The sequence below is a fragment of the Apus apus genome, chromosome 1 (genome assembly GCF_020740795.1).
Source record: "Apus apus isolate bApuApu2 chromosome 1, bApuApu2.pri.cur, whole genome shotgun sequence".
Taxonomy (NCBI): Eukaryota; Metazoa; Chordata; class Aves; order Apodiformes; family Apodidae; genus Apus; species Apus apus.
In genome coordinates this window covers 115,984,021-116,009,044 of record NC_067282.1, presented here as the reverse complement: position 1 = coordinate 116,009,044, position 25,024 = coordinate 115,984,021, and the positions used below count along the sequence as shown (strand labels likewise).

The 25,024-nt window shown below is 37.8% G+C and overlaps 1 protein-coding gene across 5 annotated transcripts in view; it reads left to right on the top strand.

Annotated features, from left to right (window-relative positions):
• Positions 1–25,024, top strand: part of TBL1X (transducin beta like 1 X-linked) — a 197,275-nt gene that overhangs the window by 24,152 nt on the left and 148,099 nt on the right. The window contains exon 2 of one of the 5 annotated variants that reach the window (XM_051621933.1): positions 2,567–2,690. The exons of the other annotated variants lie outside the window; for them this stretch is intronic. The gene's annotated coding sequence lies outside the window, so the exon portion shown is untranslated. The remainder of the gene's footprint in view (positions 1–2,566; positions 2,691–25,024) is intronic. 5 annotated transcript variants of the gene reach the window in all.

Genomic DNA, 25,024 nt, shown 5'->3' with positions numbered 1-25,024 from the left:
TATTTTCTTTGATGCACTGGTAGGACTTTCTATGGAGGTGTCTTTGCTTATATATAGACTAAAATGTTTGGATGAGAGGGAAGAGCACATATTGTTGGCTGTATTTGATTTTCCTACTTGAGAGCAGCTTGATGGTTGGGATAGGAAGGTGTGTTTTGTTAATAATGTAAAATGATAGGAAGTAAAAATGTTGTTGCCTCCCAGAGGCATATAGCCCAGGACAACAGGTATATAGATGGAAGTCCACTTTTCAGCTTGGTTGTTTAAAATTTTGAAAGTTGGCTATTCGTAAGAGAGCTGACAAAGGAGTTACTGTTAGACTGTCACTGTTGATTTACAAAAGTCTCGGCATACCCGGAAGATAGTAGAAACCTGGATGAGCACCAGCCTTGTAGATCAGGTAACTGAGGTAGGTGCAAGCCTACATGCTGATCTAGGTAAAATGGTGGAATAGCTGGCGTAGGACTTGGTTAATAAAGGACAGAGAAGAATAACGGGATATCAGTAATGCATATCAGCATTACTTTGTTAAAAATAAACCTTGTTACACTACTGCCGTATTTTTAAGTCCTCATTCATTGAGCTGTTGATAAAGAAGTACTGTGAAAACAGACATTGAGACTTCTGTAAGGTCACTCCCTTGGTGCTATTTGGCATTTTCATTAAGGAACAAGAATGATCTGTGATGAGAAGGACACCCAGTATCTGAAGCACACTTAAAGGAAGATCATTGCAGTTTCATCTGAAGTCCTTGATTATCTGTGTGTACCAGTAGGTTGCCAGTCGTCCACACTTGTCCTTTTTTTAGTCTGTGCCCTTGTAAAAATAATCACTGACAGAGTTGATAAGTGGTTCAAAGATAGAGAAAATAATAATGAGTGAAGCAACTGCTTGTTGAACTGGACAAAACAAGATTGTTGCTTTAATATAGCAAATGTAACATTGTGTGCCAAGAGACAAAGACATAAGGCTTCTTTGTAGAGCAATAGACTCCATCCAGCATAAAGTATGTGGCCAAAGGCCTGACATGATCTCTGGGTACATAAGCTGGAAAGTGTGGGAGTGGGAAGGGAGGTAATACTGTCTGGCACTGAGTGAACTGAGGCTGGATTGTTTTTTCTAGTTCCGATGTCCCCAAGTGAAGAAGAAAATAAGTTCAAAGAAGAGTCACGAGAATAATTAAAGTGTGGAAAGAGGCCTTAAATAAGAAGGTTCTTTGAGTTTAAGGTGTTGAGCTTAACAAAAAGCTAAAAGGTATTATTTTTGAGCCTTCATAATATATAAATCTCTGAACTTCTGATGTTTAATTCTAACTGGGAAAATAATGGAGCACCTCTGTTCCAATTCCAGTTCTGTCATGTCTTGACAGTTTTAAAAACTTCACAGGTTTTATATATAATAAGGGCTATTGAGTATTCAGCAAAGTAGTTAAATATAATTACCTGATTTTATTGATGGAGAAACTGGGATAAAGTCACATGCTGTAGTTTTGGCTCTGGATTTTTTTAGGGAGTACTTTTACAGAAATTTAACGGTAGGGTTATTTTCTAATTGTGTTGTCTATTTAAATGGTTCTGTGAACTTTCCAAATGTAGGGTAATTAAGGTTTTTTTGTTTGTTTTAAGTGAATGTACATTTGTTATATGAGCTCTGATTTCGAGGAACTGTATTAATATCTGCAATCCTAAACTGAAATTCAGTGGAAATTAAGATTAAAGTAAAAGCTAAGGCATTCGATAATTATATAATAATTGCAAAAAGTGAACAATAGCATTTTTAGTGAAAAAGTTAGTAAAATACTTTATTTAATAATCCAGTGATACACATATGTAGGTTACTTAGGAAAATCAAATGGATGAGGCTGGTATGAGCTACAGCAGATTATAGATTATATTCAAAGTCAGGAAATGTGTGATAGCATGAAACATATTATAATTATACTCAAGGAAGAACAAGTAGTTCTGCTCTTAACTCTTAAAAATGTATCCTTTTATTTATAACGGAATCAGTAAATCACACGGTGTGTGTGTCTTTTGTATAAATCTATATAGAAATATATATATTATTTCTGTGGAAATGATTTTTTTTTTTCTGTAGTAAGAGGTGCCATATGCTGATGTTGGAGAAGACTTTTATTGCTGTTTCTTACCATTAAAATATATATTAAAGAGGTAATACAACCCCTAAATTACTACACTAAATTTTGCATAAATGTTCATTATGCACTGTCTTTTCCTATTTAAGTAGCAACAGGCAAATAATGAACTATATAATTAATGCAGTACACTATATAGTCTTTTCAAGCCAAGTGCTTATCGTTACATAAAGCAGAAAAAAGATAAGTGAAACCCAGAAATGTGGAAAAAAAACATGACTGGAACCAGAGGAACAAAGCATGGAAATAAGATCTGAAAGTTCAAATGTAAGCAATTTAGCAATTTTCATATTTGTGTGTATATATATATATATATTTGTCTAAACAGAGTTTGACTAATCCTTCTCAATTTGAATTTTCTCAAGGATATCTGAGTACTTGCTATCCTATGTCAAATGAATTATTTTTCAGGTATAAACTTGTCAAGCACATGTTCCAAGGATCCAGTCTACTTCCACCCTCATGATATGATGGGGTGTGGTGCTTCAAAACTTGGCTACGCTATACCTGGGAAGAGTGAATCAACTTTAATTAGGTCAGTCTTTTAATGTCAAAAGCCTCAAGCCTTCCACTGTCCTAACAGATGCATGACAATAAATTAAACCCACTAATCCCAATGCTGTGTGCGTATACGTGAACTCTTGGAGCTTCGGTGTTGTGAGAGCTGTAAAACCAAAATTGTTTATGATACCAACAAACAAATAACACCAAGTCCTGCCTTCAGCCTCTTCTGAACTATTAACAACTGAGCAAAAAAATTCCAAGCAAATTACAAATGGTAATAGTCTTCCAAATTACAAGAATGTTGAAATCACATGTTTAGAAAAAGGGTTTGGCAGATGATCCTGTGCTGAGGTTTGTGTGTTTAGCCCTGCAGCCTATCATAGAAGTTGTGGCTAATTAAACCTGAACTAACGTAGCTACCGTGTCAGAATTATGTCATTGCTCAGAGCCTTTCTGAGCAATTTCACTGTTCACCGTTCCAGGTGAAACAAGACTCCCTTTTTCTTTTCTAGCTGTTACTTTAAGAAACAAACCCAGGCTATGAAATGTACAGTAATGTTGTTTTCTAGTGTGATCAACAGGGAAATTTTTCTCACTCGTACTCATGTATAGATCTGGTGAATGAGTGGGTGTGCAGCAGTGCTTGAGGTTTTGAATGAATTTTCCTGTAAATCTGTGTTGTGAGCTTGCCAAAGTAGTGTTCATTAGTATTATAGGTAACAGGTGGAACGTGTCAATACACTTATGGCTGTGGTTGCACAAGTGTCTTCTAAAATGTCATATTCAGTTGCATAATACTTCTGAGTTAATACGGCTTTTTTTTTTTCCACTCAGAAGTATTTTTTTACACCTGAACAATTTAAGCAAAAAAACCACAGATTTTTAAATTGAGTGATACCAGGGAGGTTCTATAGAGTTTGTGTCATTATTTGAAGGGAAGAGGGCTAAAAAAAATAATATCCAGGAAATAATCTCTTTTCTTTCCCCCTTTTTATGTTTGCAGACCACAGCAGAGTTTCAGATGGCAGGCCCCACTGATACTGCATCATCTGTAATTGTTGTCATCTGTCATCTTGCTATAATTTCTCTTCAATTTTTCCTTTTGGTGTTTTGAGGGACAAAACTTAGATGTTACTTTTAATTTTGCCCCTGTCAGCTGGTTATCCTCATAGATGGAATAAAACGCATTTTTAAGCACTTTACTTTGTTGACGACCTCCATCCTGAATTTCAAGGTGCTTGGAGATTAAATAAGGATTTATTATACAGAAAGTTATCTAGTGACTTCCTTCCCATCCTTACTTTTTTGGAGGTGCAGGACAGTAATGCATGTCCTAACTATGGAGATTTTACAAGTCGCTACAATCATATAGATTATTATGATATTAAGTCATATGACTTTCTAAGGAAGCAGTCAGTACATTACAGGATATGACTTTATATTCAGTTGTACATCACAGATGTGTTCTGCAGTAAAATAAGTTTGAGATACTTTATTTTTGACTGAGGAGACAGACAAAACTATCACAAGAAGAAATTTACAAATTCCATAAGACACTGACCCTGGGAAATGGTAATGTTTTGGTTTTTTCTTTTATTGTTCTGAATTGAAATGTAAAACTGGTATTTTAAAATTCAACGCTAGAAGTGACCCAACAAGAATGCTTCATTTTAATTCAAGTTATCAGCCCCAGTTACAATCCTGATTATTTTGTTTGGACCATTTCTACAATATTAAGCATGTATGATATTGAAGTAAATTATGAAGTAATTATTAAAAATACAATATCCTATTTGCATCATAGCTCTTTGTAATTTTTTTGCATTATTTCCATCAAATTTCTGCAGGATATGTTAAAAAAACCCACATTTTCCTGGGAATTGATGGAAAATGTTCTTTTATAAAAAATTTTAACCAGATGTACTTGCTGTTGTTTTACCAGCAAAATGATTTTTCATTTTATATTAAAGAATACATACTTTGCAATTATACCAGAAAGAACAACAACAATATAAATATTCCTGGCAGCAAAAGATACCACACAACATCCATCCTTATATCTTGTCTTCAGGCTTACCTGCTTCCATTGTGGACTGAGATACCACAGAGCCTCTTGGTGTGCTCTACGTTAAGTGTTCACAAGAAATTAAAAATATCCTGTGATTTCCATGTCTCCCACATGTTAAAATGCATTACAGAGAAAAACAGGTTGTTCTGAATTACTTGCTTAGCTTTCATACAGCTGTGGATGTTGTTGCTGTAGGCAGTGCTTAAAAAAGAAGATCTTCTAATTTTGTTTGTCTAGTCTCATGCACGCTATCATCTATGCCTGATGGATTGAACAGTGAACCATATTAATTATGGAAGTGGCTTTAGGCCATTCATCCTTGCTGCTTGTATAGGTGCAGTTCAGTCATCAGGAATCACTAGGAAAATTATTCCCGCGTGTTCACAAATTTGTCAGCTCCTTCTAGCTGGTGGTCTTGTTAAAGCACAGAGCACTAATCTAAAAAGAAAAACTACTAATAAGTAACACAGTGTGGCAATGGCAAAGCATTGTAAATTTCTGCTTGCGACAGTTTTGTCTGTCTCCTTAGTCCAAAATAAAGTATCTCAAACTTACTTTACTCCAGAATACATCTGTGATGTACAACTGCTTCCTTAGAAAGTCATTTGACTTAATATCATAAGAATCTATATGATCATAGCGACTTGTAAAATTTCCATAGTTATGACATGCAAAACTTATTTTTAAATTTGAAGGTATTATTAAGTGTTACATAGCACAGGCCATCAGAGCCTGGCTGTTCCAGGAGCCTAGAGTTTCCTGTATGCTAGAGCCATTCCTCCCCAAATGGGAGAGTACTGTGGTGTACATCCATCCTCACACAGTAATAGTTGTAAAGGCTGAACTGAGGGTCTGTGCACTCAGCGCTGCTGCATCCTCACAGTGCTGAAGAGAAACGTTACTGGCAGAACGAGCTGAAGTGCTCGTGAAGAACTTGGTCTTTATAATCTTTTGATTTACCTGTAAAAAGGCTACTGTATGTGGTTGTGTGCAGCTACCTGGGTGATCTTTTTGCAGTCTTTTCATCGAAGAGTTTTTGAATGAAGGTGTACTACCACACCAAAAAAGAAGTAGGTTTATATCAAGCAGAAATGAGTTAAGTGAAATGTTAAGCACACTAAAACATCATGCATGAAAATCAGTCTTACCCTCTTGGCAAGCTATCCCCTGTTGCTTCTTTGCAGAAGCCAGCAGTATTATCATGATATAAGATGCTCCAGGCTTCCTGTGAATTTCAGCCATCCCTACAGACGAAGGAAGAAGGTGCCTTTCTGGTTTAGCTATTATGCCCCATTTGTTCACTGACTAGTGGGAGAACCGCTGGTCTAAGCTACTTGGGAAAAGGGAGTTCTTCCTCCTTCTCTCTTACAAAAATAATTTTCTTCATTTCTCTATGCTCTATTCTACTCTCTCTATTCAATCCTAACCTCCTCAGGCCTGATTCCAGGCATAAACGAACAAGCCTTGGGCTTGTGTTGTGCCTCCCCCCTTACTTCCAAAACTAGAAAGGAGAAGTTGACCTTAATTCACCTTTCCTTGATCTTACAAAAAAAAAAACGGCTTGGCTAGACTTTGCCATAGTGGGAGCAACAGAAGCAGTTTGAGAGGCAAGAGATACATGTGGGTGCACTTAAGTGCGAGCTACAGGCAAATGTAAAGTTGGCAAAACAGATACCTAGTGAGAAATCTGGGGGAAAATGAGGAGCTCTGCTCCACTGCTGTGTAGCCAGACAGTACAGCTGCAGCAGGAAGCAGGGTTACTGCACTCTGTAAAATGGCAGCCTTGTAACTGCTGTCTGTGTTCTAGACACGCAGGAAGGGTTTAAAAATCCAAGAGGGTTTGAAGAAAACTGAAGTGTATTCTTACAAAAAAGAGGCTGATTTTTAAAATGAAATATTTGTGATTTTTAAAATAGAGTTAACACTACAAGAGACATACTTGTCCACATGCTTAATGTTAAGCATGTCTTAGTGTTTTAACAAACCTGATTGTTTTACGTACAGTTGATTTGTTCACTGCTGGTGAGAATTGCATTTCAGTTCAGTTAAGGTAGAAAATATATAAAGATACCCCATCTCTTTTAGGTAACGTCATGCTGTTATGATCTACTTCTACATTTAGAATGATCAGTCAGTTTTTTTGATAAAGGTAGGTATGCTCTGCAGTTACAGTGGCGTTTTCAGCTCCAGACAAATAAAGATAGAAGCAAATAAACCTTTGAAAGTCCAGTTATTTTCTGTGGGTTGGGTTTTTTTGTTTGTTCATTGTTTTTTTAAAGAAAAAAAGTTTTCAGAAGCAGAATACTGAGAATTTTTATTGAACCTGTTATACACATTTTCTAAAATTAGAAGCCTGTAATAGTGCTATCTGAAATTTCTAGACGTTTGGGTCTGTGTTGACTGTTTTAGCCAAATACATTTAAATTTATACAAGCTGCTGAAATTTAGAAAATCTGTAAGTATAATAGAAACTCCTCATTTTTCATACCCATTGGACCAAAGCTAAGATAATTTGATAAAACATATCTCTTGGTTTCTAGTCTGACCTGATCTTAAAAAATTTTGAGGACCTCAACTTCTTCCATCAAGTACTTCAATATGAAAGATAAATATCGTTTTGTGAGAGACCACAAATTTTCACAGCAATGACAGTGCAGCAGTGGTAGCATCTTAATATGTATCAAGGTAATGTTCACAATTAAACCACTTAAAAATGTTTGTATGGGAATAAGTTTTGCAATTGCTGGTGCTGTTATGTAATCTTAGCAGTTATGCAAATATAAGCATGAAAGACAAAACTAAGAATTACCACAGATTTTTCTTCCCAAGTAAAATCAGCAAGACTTACACTTAATCAGTCCTGCTTGTGAGCATGCTCCTGTCCATAGCCTGGGGATTTGTAGTGTATGCCTTTGTACTGCCTGAGATACTAGTGTGTGGAGAGGTGTGTTGCCAGAGACCTCGCTGGTACAACATGTCCTGTGGCTTTCGCACAGGCAGTGGGGGTGGCTGTTGGGAAACTTGAACGAGCATATTTGGAACTGCAGGAACCATGTTAGTGACCTTGGAAATTACAGGCTTTGAAGGCAAATTCTGCAGTGTGTTTTGTAAATCCTATTTAAACCTCTACAGAAGTAAGTCTACAGAGTTATATGGCAGAATATTACCACAACTAAATGACAGAATCACGTTAAGTGAAATGATAAATATCTGTCTTAAAAAAAGCAAAAAACCCCCAAACAAACTAAAAGAAACAGCATTACTGCTGTGAAGACTGAGGCTCTGGAAATCCATGCTACCTCCAACTTCTTTCTATAGCTAAAACTTGCAACAATCTCTACAAAGTCTGGAGCTGTGTTTTCACTAGGGAGGCAGTGCTTCCAACCTCCAGTAAAACTAGAGGCCACACACCTTCTGTCTCTAGGAAAGATACGGGTTGTGTTTTATTAAAAAGAAAACAACAGGATGATTCACATAAACTACTACATTCTTAGGAGGCCATTCACCGATGGTAAGACCTAGTTATGTGCCAGTTATGTCACCCATTTAATTCCATTTTCCTTTTCTTTGGAGGATAATTTATCAACAACGTATCTCAGTGAAAATAGGACCAAAAAAAATTTCAATGAAAACACTAATGAAGACACTTCCCAAATATTGCAGTGGTCTCAACTGTTGTTAAGACTAGAAAGGATTTTTTTTTTTTAACACTCTTCCGTAGGAAGTGCTCTGACACCAGGCGGTGTTTCTCAGCTGGTAATGCAGTTTTGTTTCAGAGCTCTGCTCATTCTGTAAGATTTTCCTCTTACTGTTACTAGAACAGATTTGCAGATGTGGAAGAATATATGGATAGTATAATTTTTTCCCCTTTCTATTCTAAAATGTAGTGTCTCTTGCTTCCATAGTTAAGAACTTCTTATCTAGAAAAAAAATGCTCTGCCAGCTTTCCAGAAAATAAAATAGAAATAAACCCAGTTGCAATTCCCTGCTTTGAAGTGAATCCAAGAGAGTGTGTTATTCAAGTCAGTAATAATTGATGTTCTAGAAGAGTTTGGGAATAATACTTCTGTTGACCAATGATAAATAAACCCCAGAGGAGACCTTCCATAACAGAAGCTGCCTGACCAAACTCAGCAATTAATTGAGCTACAGCCAGTGTAAAGAATTAATTACATTTTGATGTAATTATATTGTCAAGGGATAATAAATTAGTGATGAAAGATGTGCAAGTGACTTTTTAAAATAAAATCAGTAGGGCCCCCCCCCTCTTTTTTTTTCAGATACAAAGTTCCGCGTATCATTTAAGTCACTTGTACTGTTTTATTTCAATTAAAGGTTAATTAGAGCATTTCCTTCTATCCAGATAGTATAGTTGGTGTTGCATCATCTAAAAATTTAGTTGCTTGTCTGTCACAAATTTGCTCACCACACCATGTGTACGTGGCAAGGCTGTTTTTACTGTGTAGAGAGACATTAAATGTCTCCAAAGAGTGATGCATGAAAAGTTCACCAACTGTGGAAGAAGCCACCTAGGACCACGCAAAGGGAGTCACTGAACCACAGAAGGTTTGGTCTCTGGTATTGGATGGAAGCCTATGAGCCTCAGTCAATGCATGTTTAGGCGTGCCTTCTAAGTACAGGCAGAAATTTATAGACTGAAGGGGAAGGCATGCCTGAGATTAAGTAGTTAAGAGTTTGGATAATCCAGATTGCTTTCTTGTGGTTGAAGGTTGAGGAGTTGTAATCCAGTCTAATGCTATTGTATGTGCCACTGTGGGTCTTCTGTGCATTTAAGGAGGGAAGGAAGCCTAACCCCAGCTAACCTAGGACTGGAGTAGTGAATGAGGGAAATGCAGGTAGTGATCACTATGCCTTCCTTCCTCTAACTCTGACCTTTTTGTGCATCACTTGAGGCTTATAGTTTGTGAGGTGGTAGCAGATTTTAGAAACATGACTAGTTACAATTAAAGCCTGGGGAAGTTGTGTGCAAGTGCCTCCTTTGGCTGACACAGTGAGGCAATTGTCAGCCTTTCTGGGTCAGAAGGGGAATAATTGGAATCTGTTCTGCAGTTGCTAATTTCCAATTAACTCTACAGTCCTTAGCAATTTGGCTTGGCTGTAGGAGAGGGACAAGAGGTGGTGTCTCCTCAGTTTGTGGTTTCATGTTAACTGCTGTTACTGTAGGCTAGTACCAAAGGGACATGCTTATAGCTATCTTCTTGATAACTTTAATACACAAACCCTGGTTTGTGGAATGATGGAGAGTCCGATTAGAAAAGTTATTACAACAGAAAGTTATTCGGGATGTGTGTGGGAGTGAGCAGTTTTCTTTTAGACTAATTAATCTGCCTTGGACTCTTCCTCTCCTTCCCCATTTCCTCACGCTGCAGCCACAAGATCACAGGCTCTGAGGCAAGTGGGGAAGAGCAGAGCCACCAGGAGAGCAACTGGGGCTGTCCCAGTGGTAGCAGTCTCCAGTTAAATGAATTAGGTACCAAGTGAAAATCTCTTGCTTTTCAATTCTTAAACCCCATAGGTGTCTTTTATCTGTATCTTTCATTTGTGCTTGAGGTGGTCATTTAACTTAGCTGAAATAGCCTTGAGCCACCCAGAGTAGTTAACATTTTAGAGCGTTTATCCAGCTTCAGTCTTGGGATTTTGTAATAGTTTGGGTTTGGACTGCTAGCTGGAAATGTACTCTCTAGTGTATTTCCCAGTGTTTAACCGTGAATAAGTAATTTTAGGTCAGGCAGCCTTCCTCTTCTGCACCTCAGACCTCATGTCCATCCTACACTGTGGACTTAGGCTGGTATTTGCTGGGTGGTGGCACAGGTGTCTGCTCACAGCACTCTGGGTGACCTTGTTGGCATCTCCTCCCCTCTCTCAGTGAATCTTTTTCTTTTGTGGAAAGCTGTGAGAGGCAATGATGGAAAAGCCCAGTCACACTCTCCATGAGCTCCCAAAGCAAGAGACTGGGCTATGTGTCTAACATCTCTCACTAATAATGATGCTTCAGATCTATTATTTATTTTTTCTAGGATCTTTTAAGTGAAGTCTAGTGTGAGTATTTGGTATACTGTGTTAGCTTGAATTTTGTCTAATACAGCAGATCTGTGTTTTTGTTGAATGTGCTGGGAATACTTAAATGTTGTTTATTCCTTCTGCGTTTCTGCTGTGTTAGGGAGAGTGGGAAGACACAAGCTCATACTTACATATAATGTTTTTAGGCAGATTTTATTTATTTTTCTTTGAAGTATGTATCTGATAGAATGAAAGGTACTTTATTTTTTCTGGTAATTAGTTACTGGTCGGGGTGTTTTCTGTACACGCAAATGCATATGCGTGCATGTGCAGGCACAGGTGCGTACATGCAGACACAGATACATACATGCACACACACACAGAAGCAAACATAAATAAATCAGCATCCTAGACCAAACTTGTTCAGAAATTGGTTTTCTTCTGTATTTTCTTCCTGCTTTGCATTTTGAAAGATGGTAGTGTCAAAGATTTGAACCACATTGTATCCATTTTCTGCATTCTCAACAAATACAACATTTGCCTAAGTGTTCAGGTGTCAGCCTGCCCCATATCCTCTCCACAGAAGTGTCCTTCACACCTACAGCATTCTTCTTTTTTTCATACTGGAAATATTAGCATCAATATTAAACCAGGTCACTGCTGACTGGTGTTTCTATAATGCTTTGATTTGCAGTATGTTTGTCTCTTTTGCTAAAATATGTATATTGGACAGTTTAATTTATTTGGAGAAAGTGATGACATCACTTAAAGAAAGATTAGGCCATCAGTTGAGAAAATATTTTAGTATAATCCTTACCTGTTTTGGTTGTCCTGGAAGTAATCTGTAGCTTGTTGTAATTAAAGCAGTATGTCAAACTGAATTAAAGATTATCTCTTGTACAGAGAAGAACTTCAGCACACAAAAAACTTAGCAGGTGATTTTTTTGTTTGGTTGGTTGGTTTTTTGTTGTTTTGGGTTTTTTTGTTTGTTTGTGGGTTTTGTTGTTGTTGTTGTTTGGGGGTGTTTTTTGTGGTGGTGTGTTTTTTTTTCCTTTTCTTCTGAGACCAAATTAAGTATTGCAATAATCAGAAGCCTATTGCTTCAAATAATAAGTAGACTTAGTTGGGGAGGAGTGCATTAACTCTTTATGTGACACATTCATGTTTCAATGTATAGACTAATGTTTTTACACAGTTTGTTGCCTTCTAAATATTTGATAAATAATATGTACATCTAGTGCTGTTTTACATAACCTGTTTATACTGCAGCCAGCTGTGTGCACAGAAGTTCATAAATGTGTCTTCCACTTGAAGGATAGTTGAAGAAACTGTCCAATATAGAGGTACATGCTTTGGTCTGGCAAATTGTAGAGATTACATAATGCTGTCTTAATTAGTCCCTCTGGTGTGCTGAAATGCTGAGCTTGTAATACCTTGTTGCTTCTGACAAAATTGTGGTGTTTAGGAGGAGGTAGAAAATGCTGAACATTAATCTTCATTCATAATGACATCAGTTGTATTAACATAAACATCTAGTTTTCACTTTTTTTTTTTTGTTTCCATGCATTGGTGGTTTCCCCCTTTTACTGAAAAATATTTAATGGGCCTTTCTTAAATTCCATTCACTTCACCTTTCTTGAGAGGAACTGTTTCAGATGTTTAATCTTTTACATCTTTCTTCTTAGGCATTATAGGGTGCTACTGAATGACAAAGTGAGTTGGTAAATATGGCAGCCACTGTATTGTATTCCTGCTGATGGTTAAACATACAAGAAAAACCTTTTTGAATTAGTGTAATTTGTTGGTAACTTCTTTGTTTTGTTACTTTTTGTCCTCTTGCTCTCAAAGTCCTAAAGGAATACTTGGGTGTACTTCATGTGAGAGAGGGATTAAGGACTGGCTGCTGTGTGTGCTACTGTCTGTGAAGGCTCAGTGGGAAGAGGAGTGGCTGGGAGGATGGTTCATTTCAGTGGTCTTCAGACAATGGAAAAACACCTCTTTGGCACCCACTACCAGCAGCAGCTGTCCAAGTCTCTCTGACCTTATTGCTCTCCCAAGAGGAAAGAAAGTGCAACAGGCTCACAAATAATTTAATTGACAATTAATTGTGTAACACTCCTGATTAGCTTAGTACTATTGCCACAAAAAATATTACCCTTATTTGGTAAGGCAGGAGTATCTTTATTTTGAGCCACAGGGAAACTATACTGTCATCTCTTGCTAGAGAGTAAGTTTGTAAGGTCTCCTTTGAACTTGATTATCTGTGATATTTCACAGGAACACTGGAATATTGTTATTTTTGAGAATGCACTGTAAGACAATGCAAATAATATCAGTTCTCAAAATCCCAGTTTATAGAAACATAGCATTTTCTGAAATATACTTTTAAAAATTATGGTGAAGTGGTGACACATCAGTAAAACTAGGGGATTTTCAAAGTGGAGACAAATCTGAAACATCTCTCCTTCAGTCTTCCTGTTGTGCACTGGTACTAGTTTCTTCTCAAGTCTTAGTTTTAGTGTAATTTCTAATTCTTCTGTATTTATCTACCAGATTTATCTCTGTCAACCACAGGATTTGTATGCCATCTCATACTTAAGTTTCAGGTGTCTGTGCTTAACTGATTTGTTTCCTATCTGCCTAGTCCATCTTTTCATTTTTGAAAAAGGGTAAAATGGATTGATCTTATTTTTACGATTAAATGGAAGGACTTGCTAAGGAATCAGATCTGGATCCTGCATTAGATTTTAATGTTATTCCTTGGAAACCTGTTTATATCTTGCAAATTAGACTAACATCTCAAAAGTAATAAATCCTGCATAGCTTGTTAAATATCCCATTTTTTACTTCTAGATTCTTACTGAAGCAGAATGATATTGGTCTAAACTTTGGAGTGTGAAGTGTTCTGCTGTTACTCCTTATGTTTGCTAGTATCTAAGTATTTGCTATGCTCGGGCAGAGTTATTTTGTCTCAAAGACTATGTTCAGAGCATGATGTTATAACTGTCAGTTAAAGAATGGCTTTTTATTAAACATATTTAAATATTTATCACCTCTTAAAACAAACAGTAGTGAAAAAGCAAGAGAAATACTTTTCTAGACAATTCAAATCCATGTCTATTAAGCCTCTGTTTATCTTTTGTTTTCAACTACGTGGCTCATACCTGGTTTTATTTGATGAGCTATAGCATTCACTTTTGTGTCTGATGCATTAAAAATGTGAAGCATATATATTTATTTTGTTATTGCTGATAATTGGGTTAGAGTTTTGCCAGTACTTCTCACTTCTAGAAGTTTATGGTATTTATGAAATAATTCGAATTGGCCTTTCTGACTTTGAAGTGCTCTGAGTATGTATGTGTGCCTTTTCCTGAAATGGAGACAGTGCAGAGAGCTCGTTGAACTAATATCAGTAATTGTGCAGCTGATCAGTTTAGGAAAGTAACTATATGATGTGGTTGCCTCTGAGAGAAGAGATTGAATTCAGTGACTGAAAAGGACCATTTCTTCAGCAAGTCACATGGACTTCAGTGATGCTTACTTGAAATTTAGGCTTGTGATGGAAGATAAAACCACTGGGCAGGAATGATCATTCCTGTTGGCAACTACCAGGAAGAAATGATTCAAAAGTTAGACATAAAAAAAAATATGTGTACTTAGGAATGAAACAGGAGTGAAAATACAAGTAAAGAGAGCATGCAAGCATGGACTGTAAAGGAAAGAAGTTCCTGCAATAAAACACTGGACCCAGGAGTATTTCCAAGCCATGAGGTGGTAGACAGGTTCATAAACCAGCTACCTCCAGACCTCTATTAGAAGTGAACTAAACACACACCAGCTGTCTCACCTTGTTTTCCACAGTAAGTGAACCAGTGAAAGTGCTGAAGCTTTTGGAAGCATGGTTGGCCTTCAACTTTGATCATGTATGGACAAGCACCTATTTTCTGCTGCTCACTGACAGAGGTATCGGAATACTTAACGTAACTTCTCCCTTCAGAGCTGTAGTGAGATCTTTAGGTAGGGCACTTTGGCACAGCAATTGCTGTTTACCTGTGTTGGGTGCTATGAGTTGTCCGCCCTACAGGAACTTAGTTGTGATGTAGGAACAATACCATCACCCTGGGCCAGCGCTAGCAAAGTGAAAACTGGAGAAATACTAAGAATGAAGCAAATTATTTTTATTCTGCTGAAGAGATCCAAGATACGTACTCTGTACATGAGCAAGCTTCCAGCAGTTAGTGAACAGATTCAACAGCAGCATTCTGGAAAAGTGGCTTCATCCTGGCTCAAACCAGGACACTTTACAATTAAATCAGAACTTGCACGTGTCATGTAATGAAACTGAAGACTATTTGGAGAACGTTGAGAGACTTGCTATTTCTTCACTTGTTGAGCTTCCCAAGAAGAAATGTGGCTTTATTACCTTTATTTTTTTAATGTAAATTTCATTAATTTAAATAAAGATGTTAAAATTATTAGTAGTTAGTAATGAGCATCATTCAGGGGTTTTTTTTTCCCTTCTCTTTTTTTTTTTTTTCCCCACTCTGATTTCCTCTTTAAAATGAGTATGATAGGCATAAGGTGCTTTCCTGCCACTGAGGCATGCATAGCTGGAGCAGCAGATGTATCATGCTGAGAGTCTTGACTCTGGGCAGCAAGCTCCTCTTGTGCAGTTTCTTCAGTAACTGTAACTCACGGTGGTTTAATTTATAGCCCTGGCATATCTTTCTTAGCGCACTGTAGCAAAAGATTAGCGGCCTGGGGGATCTCTGTGCTGGTTTCCGTGTGTTCCCATCCCCACTGCCAAGGACTGAGCAGTGTAGGAGAAGGCTGCCTTGTCAGTGTTGTTTAAGGTGTGCAGTTGTGGGCTTTAGCAGGATCGTCTTGCAGACAGAAGAATTTTCAGCTGCCATAGAAATCTTTCCATTGCCTACTATTTGAACTCTATGTTGTGATAAGGTCATATTTTAGTTTCTGCCCTGGAGGGCTAACAATTTAGGCATCCTTCCTTCACTTTATTAGCTATCATGTGTGTATACCACAGTACCATGTGTATATCCGTGTTCTGAAATAATGTACTGTTGGTCTATCAGGAGTTACTAATTAGAGAATATCAGTGGAAAAACCTTGTGTATGTTTCAATTTCCAAGATTCCCTGAACTCTTGGCGTATGATTCATTACCAAAACAACTGGAAGCCTGCACTAGAAATGATGGAATAGTATTATGCTGCCTTTATCAAGGTTTGTACTAGGAAAAGAGGAAACAAAGGATTAACTGACTGGAAGAGGAAAACTTCTCCCGTTTTCCACCATGGCTTGTTTTGGTTTATTTTTAGTTTGAGGTCAAATAAATAGATCTTTTACAGACTTAATATCTAGCAAGTTCTTTTAATCTATAGTGCACAGGATAGCTAAATAGAGGAGTGCACATGCCATATTTATGTTGCTGTGGGACAAAGATATGCTCTTAACTCGACCCAATCTGAAAATAAAAGCCTTTGTGTCAGGATAGCTCTTTTGGCCAGAATCCCTATCGCTTTTTTAAAGTCTGTAATAGCTATGCTGCAGCCCCTAGTATTAATGATGTTTACAAGTATCTCAAATTTCCCTTTCTCCCTTTACATTTGGAATTAAAGTAGTCCCATATAAATACATCCAGTGTCTTGATAAGCAGCGGTGCTGAAATATGTAAAGAAGTGCTCATTTAATAAATTCTGTTCAAAATCTCACTCCTTTTTCTGGGAGATTGCCTTTCTTAGTGAACTGTTGATTCCTAGTTCGTGACCACTGACTGAATCCGCATTTTCTCTTAAAATATTCTCCTCAGTTGTACTTCTGTTGTTTTGGAGAGTCAGTCAGTAATGAACAGCAGACAATGTCTTGCAGAGTTCAATGACCTGCTGTCAGAGTAGGTCACTGGAGGAACTGTGGCTCTTTGTAAAAATGTCCTCTATAAACTGGAACCACAGGAGGAAAAGGTGAAACCTGGAATCAGTGGAGTTCTGCAGCAGCTCTGGAGAGGGATTTAGCTGACGTAGAGTTGATGCAGCACTGATGACAATGTGTGGAAAGTTGAGCATTGGAGATCACAGGGAATTCTCTGTTTCTACTTGCCCAGTAATATCTTAACCACAAAACATGTAGTCTTTGAGGTGAAGATTCCCCGTTGTTATTTTGAAACTGATTATAGTTGCAACTACAATGTCACATGATACCATCATCAGGTTAATAAGGAGATTTCATTCTTTGGCTTCTTTTTGGAGGTATAGCTACTGTCTCTGCTTGTGCATTGCACACAGGTTAACTGAGCTGTTCCTTCTTTCAAACTGTACAGGGTCAACATGGATGTTAGACTGCAAATATTTTGATGTTTTGACAACATTCAGAAGTACTTCCTGCAAAGGATAAAATAGCTGAAGTTAGAAAAAAAAAAATCTAATTTCCTTGGGACTTAATAGGATAGAAATGTTAAACCCTTGATTAAGAATTCTGTCTTACTCTGTTCATAAGCATTTTGCTTACTTCCTCTTTTTGTGTCTTTGAGAGGAGGAAACTTAGAAGATGGGAATCCAAAGCTGAAAATATCTATTAAAATCAATGCACTAAAAATATTCAAAGGTTTTAAAAGAAGTAATTTTAATGGGAAAAAAACCACTGTATCATTGGCAATGGCTTTTATGCCGATAATTTTCCCTTGAAAAAATTCAGTGTTCTCCGCATGTTGAAATGAGTGTGGGTATCCTGCAGTGAAATAATTTGGAGTGGAGTCTTTCTGCTCTCTTTTTTACATTTGCCTTTCCCTATCAGGATTTACCCAAAACCAAAACATTAACTTGTTTTTTTTTGTTTTGTTTTGTTTTTGTTTTGTTTTGTTTTTTTACTATCTTTTGCTACTATGTTAGTATGCTAACATTTACTTAGTATCTGAGATTGGGTGGGATTGATTCGGAGCAGCATCTAGCCAGTAGCGACTAGTGTGCGTGATGTTCCAGGGAGATTGGAAATCTCTCCTTTTTAAAGCTCTTATGTGTGTAAGTATCTTCAGTTATTTACCTGTGTTTTCAGTGAATTTAATACCTGTAGGAGATACTTTAGCATTAACTGCATTGAATCGTAGCTCTTTCAGATGGCACGGCTTGATTTATAGTTCTGTTGATATTTAGGGTAATTGTGATGCAGACTGCCATTAGTGTGCTTGATTGCCACAAAAGCATAGAGGCCCTGAATAACTCGTATCTTGCATCCTTTTTCTGTAACTACATACTTCTTCTGGGCAGTATTTTTTTGAATAGATGTTTGACCCATATGTCAGGCAACCGCAAACCAAAAACCTAATCCTGCAAACACCAAAGCATGCATGAAACTTGTTCAGATAAGCATTTTTACTGACGTGGAGATTGCTGAGGTGAATAGTGACTGATTTGCATGTAGTAAGAAATCCATGAGCAGAATCGTTGGCTCTCAGAAGTGTAAAGGCATCTGACAGTTATGCTTTAAAATCTGTTTTGTTTTTACGTAAAGAGTTACTTCGAGAGAAAGCACTCCTATGTGCCTTATCGGAAACAATGAGAATTCTACAAAGTGTCTCTTTTCAAAGCCTTTCAGAAGTCTTTCTTAATATGCAGAGTATACCTCTTCTTGTGTCTAGACTAATTTTCAGAGGTCCTTCCTGGGATGCTAGTCTGACATGCACCACAGGAGTATATTAACTAAAATATACATACATTGAAATTCCTATGAAATTACCTTTTTAAAAAATTTATTTTTATTTCTTCAGCACTAGGTCCCACATGAATAATATCAAATTATATTTTTTAAAAGTTCATTCTTCCACGCTTATGCTTTCTGCTTTTCATTAGAGTAGCCTAGTTTAATAGTTCTTGCTTTCATGCAGTAACAAAAAATTACTCACCCTTTTGCAGTTTCTAAGCAATGCAAATATTTCTGCTGATCTTTCAATAAAGCTGTAACTTTGTATCTCAACATCCTACTTTGTTTATTAAATATCAGGTACTCTATTCTGTGGAAAGTTGTGGATACTTTAAAACATACTTCCCTATACTTAGCTGTAATGTGTCCCTAAGAGGCTAGATCTGTATGGTATAGAGGTTCGGCATGGTTTGGTTTCAAACTCTGAATCTAGGCAACCTTGGCAAACATCACCTGTGGTATTAATTTAATTGGTAATGCTGTATATTTTTTGCTGGGATGTCTCAAATATCCTAAAAAGTTGAGAGATCTTGTTTATACTCCACTGTTCAATGTCAGAGAGTGGCCAGCTGGGTACTCTGCATGGAGAACTTTAGTAGGTATGTGTGGCATGAGTAGTTTGGGGAAATCGTAATTACCTATGCTGTTGCTTTGATGCAAAATGCCAGACAATAAACTGAAGGAAGTAATTCTGTTCTTGTGTGTTTTGCTTTTGATCTTCTGAACAAATTTAAATTTACTGTAAATTGATCAAAGTTAGGAAACTCAAGCCAAAAATATCACTGAAGTGATGCCCCCAGCAAACCTGGTAAAATTCCACTTGTAAATTTTTTGAGCGCTCCTCCTGTTGTTGCTTGCTTCCTTTTTATGGCATTTAACTACAGTGTATTGTTTCTGGTTTGCAGGTTATGATCCCACCTGATGTGCATATGCTGAGTCCTTACACTGTGTCATACCTACATTTTTCTCTCACATCAGACAAATGCGTACATGCCACACCCAAAAAATACATTCCTCGCAAGATTTTCTTCACTACCAGTAGAAAGGAGTGTGCTGAAGATAAACATTTAGGAGCTCTTGACTCCCTGGATTTGGAGGGAGTCTTTAACATAGGCGAGGGCTCTGTGTTGGGCGTGTGCCTTTTTTTTTTTTTCCTTACTCTGATAGTTTTTGATACATGATTCTAATGATTAAAAGGTGAAGTGTTGGGATCAGTCAGAAGGGATGAGTGGGACTTAGTGACTAGAAATCGAAATATTGATTGTAATTGTTCAAGTGTGTTGTGATTTTAAAAAACCTGTTTCTTTCATGCTAACATCAAAAATAAACAGTGCTCAGATATTGATAATTCAGTATTCTTGAGACATTATTTGAAAGATCAAACAGCACAAGGCAGCAATGCAAAATCCTTTAATTTAGTCTTGTAACTATGTACCATCCCTGGCCATTATGGGTAATTTACTGTAAATCACTTCAATTCTTGTCCTTCCTGATAACAATGTACCACATTGTAAATTTGAAACACTGCCAGCTCATTTTTGCTTGCAAATTACATTTCTTTTACTACCTATACATAAAAAGATTTCTGTATGCATTTGTATATGTACAAACTGTATGCCTTATTTGCAACTGTATCTTTGCATGGGTATTTTTCCAGCTAGGAATGTGAGTGGATTGTGCTGGTAGGACTTTTGCAAGAGGTATGTGCATTTGTATTAAAATAGAAATAATTTTAAAATAATATTGAAATCATGCTGGCTTTCTGCATGGAAAATCCATATTAGAAATAAAAAATGCACTTCTGTTTTACCAGATCTATGGACTCTGAAATCTAAATATTCTTTACCTGGTTTTTAAACTACTTGCTTTTTTTGTCAAAATAAGTCAATCATGCCCTCAGTCAGAAGTGTTTTCCATGTATCATATACCAAGAATCTAAGCAGAATTGTGCCTGATATTTATTTGCAATTTCAGTGAAGCATAACTTTATCCATTATCAAAACCAAAAGGGCCAAACTGTTGCATTCACATCTAGCTAATGAGTGCATGTGACATAGAGGACAGAATCCCATCTTTATAGCTGGGGGCAGATTGCTCTGCTGCAGATTAATAAAATGCTGGGTGTTATTGCAGCTTTGTACGAGATGGGTTATCATCAGGCTTGGCATAACTGGCCATATTATGACTTTTTCATCCCTGCAGATGTAAAGTAAAAAACATGGTCCTAAGCCACCTTGAAGTTAATTTTTCCCTACTATGGGGTAGTTTAGCTAACTGAATAGTATCTACCCCTTGTTGTCACTGACTCAGCTCAGCTTACCAGTGGTAACGTACTAGGTCATGTCAATTCAGTTGTTTCTGGTCCATACCTTCCTTCAGTGATGCATGAAAGTGCTCTGAAAACTTAGGTATCTAGAAGGTATATGTATTTAATCTGTAGAAGTGCTGTAGTGAATTTTGCCAGTCTACAGTTTGTATGAGGTAATGCTCAAGGCTTTGCACAGCTACGGTCTTTCATTTTTATGCAACATTTATTAATATTGTCTTCTACATCACAAGATGGTAGCAGAAGTCATCCCTCTGCCTTAGGTATTTGTTAGCTTTTTCACTTACTGGTAATATGTTCATCTGTGAAGGACAGCTCAGACTACAGATCTAAACGGGAAGTGGTTAAGGGATGCATGTGATAATGGGTAAAAAAAAAGAAACCAAGTTCAAGCATAACTAGGATATTTATTTTCTGATAAGAAGTGGTAGTGTGTTGCTTGACTAGAATGCTTGCTGTATTTACAGAAGAAGACTCCCATGTCTTAGCTCAGAGAACAGTGCTGGTTTGTACTTTTTTTGAATGTGACTGCAAAATGTTCATGGCATTTCTGAGGCAGTGAAGAGATCCTGAGCTTTAAGGGACAGTAACTAATGTTCTATTTCTAGTAATCTTCATGTTTTAGGCAAACTTTTCACAAAGATAGTTTTTTATTAGGAGTATTAGATCATGATAGTGAAATTAACACTATGATGCGAGTAGCTACAACACTCTACCTTGTGTAGGAACTGCCAAGCTGTTTCCTTGGTACCAGTCAACTCTTTTGTCCAGCATTATTCTTCAAATTTGTGTTCCTGCATTTTTAGGTTTTTTGTCTTTTTATTGTGATCTGTCACTTTCAGTATGACCTGAATTTTAGAACAAGAAGAGCATTCAAATTATAAATCCACAATCCTTGAAACAATGTTCAGGAAAGTATATCAGTGTAAACACCAGTAGAATTGGTTGTAATTGAGCAGTTTTCACTCTGGCAACTAAGAGCAAGTAAATGTGGAAGGAGGGGGCCTAACACCTAAAGGCTTGTCTAGGTGGGATCACCACAAAAAGGCACCTTCAGTGCTAGCTGAGGACATGAAGATAAGAGCTAGCAGTGGGGAGGCCACCCCCATGTCAAGGTGGGTGGGCCTTCCTGGGTATCTTCTGTGTGGCTCCTGAACAGGATAATGCAATTGCGTGATAGAGGAGGGAAGTGACCACCTGTTACCATCCATTTAGAAATGGCTTTTGAGTGCGGGCACAGGCATTTGGCATGGAGTAATGGGAGTACCTTGTTACTGTGCACTCTCTGGTTCATCTGTTTGCTGCTAGTGTTTGGAGGTGTGTATTTAGGATTAAGAATCGGAAAGTCTCAGTTGCTAATTCAGCTCTGCAAGCCCCCAGTGTATGGTCTCAGACAGGTCATGCTAGTCTTTATCTTGATATGCAAATATTTAAAATGAGAAGAACATCTGTTAACATCATAGGATGTTGTGTAGATAATTTAATGGTTCTAGCAATCTGGTAGGTAAAGTGCTGTTATAACGCTACTAAGATGGCTCTGAGCCACCAGTATGATGCAGCTGTGAAAAAGGCTAATGTGCTTCTACAATGCATTAGATGTGATATCTTTTTAGAGAAAGGGAGAAATGCTAATAGCATTTCACAAAGTTTTCCTGAGACCTCATTTGGAATATTGTGTCTGACACTCTTCCCTTGCAGTGAAAGGAAAGATGGCCTTTAATTGGAACAGGTGCAAAGACAGACTACTAGGCTGATCAGAGTTACAGAGTATTATCTTTCAAAGAGTAAATTAGAAAGCTTTTGTCACTTAGCTTGGTCAAATAAAGGCTGAGAACAGGTAAAGTTATTATTTGTAAATAAATTGATGGGTAAACATCAGCAACAAAGAACCGTTTCAGCTAAAGTGTAACCAGTTTTTCTGGTATTGGTATTATAAATGAGTCGTGAATGAATTTAGACAAGTAATTGCAAGAATGTTTCTCCCATTTCTCTTTAACACTACAGTGGGGCAAAGAACCTGAATGGTTTTGGGCCTGAATTTAGTAAGCTGTACAGGAGATTTTTTTCTGGAATGTCTATAAAAAGTCAAGTTTATAAGAGAAGTCTTTGGATTTAATGTATAGAGGTCTCCAAGGGATCTGAAGGGAGACTGAAACTGTTTTCATTATACTTATTTGGCACTAACAATGTGCTTCAGCTGCATGGTGTGGTTGACACCCAAGAGGGAAGGGAAGCCGTCCAGAAGGACCTTGACAGGCAGGAGAGGTGGGCCAGTGCCAACCTCATGAAGTTCAACAAGGCCAAGTGCAGGGTCCTGCACCTGGGTTGGCACAACCCCAGGCACAAATACAGGCTGGGGGCAGAATGGCTGGAGAGCAGTCCTGAGGAAAAGGACTTGGGGTGGTAGTTGATGAGAAGCTCAACATGAGCCACCATTGTGCACTGGAGCCCAGAAGGCCAACTGCATCCTGGGCTGCATCAAAAGAAGTGTGGCCAGCAGGGCCAGGGAGGTGATTCTGCCCCTCTGCTCTTGTGAAACCCCACCTTGAATACTGTTCTGGTGCCCTCAGCACAGGAAAGATATAGACCTGTTGGAGAGGGTCTGGAGAAGGACCACCAAGATGATCCAAGGGCTGGAGCACCTCCGTTATGAGGAAAGGCTGAGAGAGTTGGGGCTGTTGAGCCTAGAGAAGAGAAGGCTCCAGGGAGACCTTATAGTGGCCTTCCAGTATCTGAAAGGGGCCTACAGGAAAGCTAGGGAGGGGCTTTTCATCAGAGAAAATAGTGATAGGAGAAGGGGTGATGGCTTTAAACTGAGAGAGGGGAGATTTAGGTCAGATATAGGAAGAAATTCTTCACTCTAGGGGTGGTGAGGAACTGGAATGGGTTGCCCAGGAAGGTTGTTGATGCCCCATCCCTGGAGGTTTTTAAGGCCAGGTTGGACGAGGTTTTGTGCAGCCTGGTCTAGTGGTAGGGTTCCCTGCTCATGGCATGGGTGTTAGAACTTGATGATCTCTAAGGTCCCTTCCAACCTTAATGATTCTATGATTAAATATGTATTTATATCCCTTTTTGTTGTGTGATGCATGGTCCACTTCCTGTGATCATTTAGGAGAAGTTGTTACTTGGCAACTGTTACAAAAATATGCAGCTACTGCAAAGACGTAGGATATACACTCAAGCTCCATCTCTCCCTCCATGGTGTTGTATAATTATAGGTTTTCCTATAGCTATTTTGCGTTTTGTAAGGTGTTGAGAAGCATTTTATAGTTTTTAGGACACATGGGGCAGATATTCTATGGAAACTTCAGAACTGAACATTCATCCTGTGGTTGCCTGCAGTTGCACATTCATCCTGAAGGAACCATTCTGTGTCTGTGTATTGTGCTGAGGCACCCACTGAAATGCTGTGTTGGTGATTCAGAGCAGCTGTTGCATTCTTTCTGCTACTCAGACTTCTTGCTGTTTGGTGCAGAGAAGTTTTTCTGTCACATCTGAAGAATATATGTACTTGCCTCCTCCTGTACCCCAAAAGGATTGTTCTCTGTAAATTATGTCTTGCAGGTTGTTTATCCCTCTGCCTCGCATTTTGCAGAATTTCTGTGACAAAGTGGACTTCCAGGGAAATCAGCATATCATCAAAGACCTCAGCTGAAAGGGGAAATACAGAAGTAAAATGAGATGTGAAATTTGTTCAAAGGCTCTAATTTTGGTATTGAATTAAGTAACCAGAATGTGGGCAGGAAGTAGAGGATGATAAAGAGCAGCGCTTCCATTAGGTTGTATTGTTTTTCAGAGAGCCGTGCAGCCTGAGATGTGTAGTGTTTATAACACATTCATGGCATAGCTGCTTCCTGGTAAGTGTGCAACAGGAAGAAGTGTTGTTCTTAAATTAGTAAGTGAAAAAGCAGCTGGTAAAGGATAGCCTACAGCTTTCTAGATTTTATTCTCGACAGGATTTAAAGAGAAAGTTTCTTTTTCACCATTTCATTTGAGTGTCAGATTAAAAAAGAAAATCTAACTTACTAAGTTTTCTAGGCTCAGGCCGTATTGTGCCACCAAACATTTAGTTTACTGTGAATGGACTCTTATGCCTTAGGTGGCTGTTGTCATAATAAAAAATTGATTATTGCAGGGATCACTAATGTAAACCTGAATATTAAAAAAAATACATTGTTAGGCAGTTGAGAACTCTTAAGAAAGTGAACTAGTTAAGTAAGATACTGTTTCTGCCTTTAC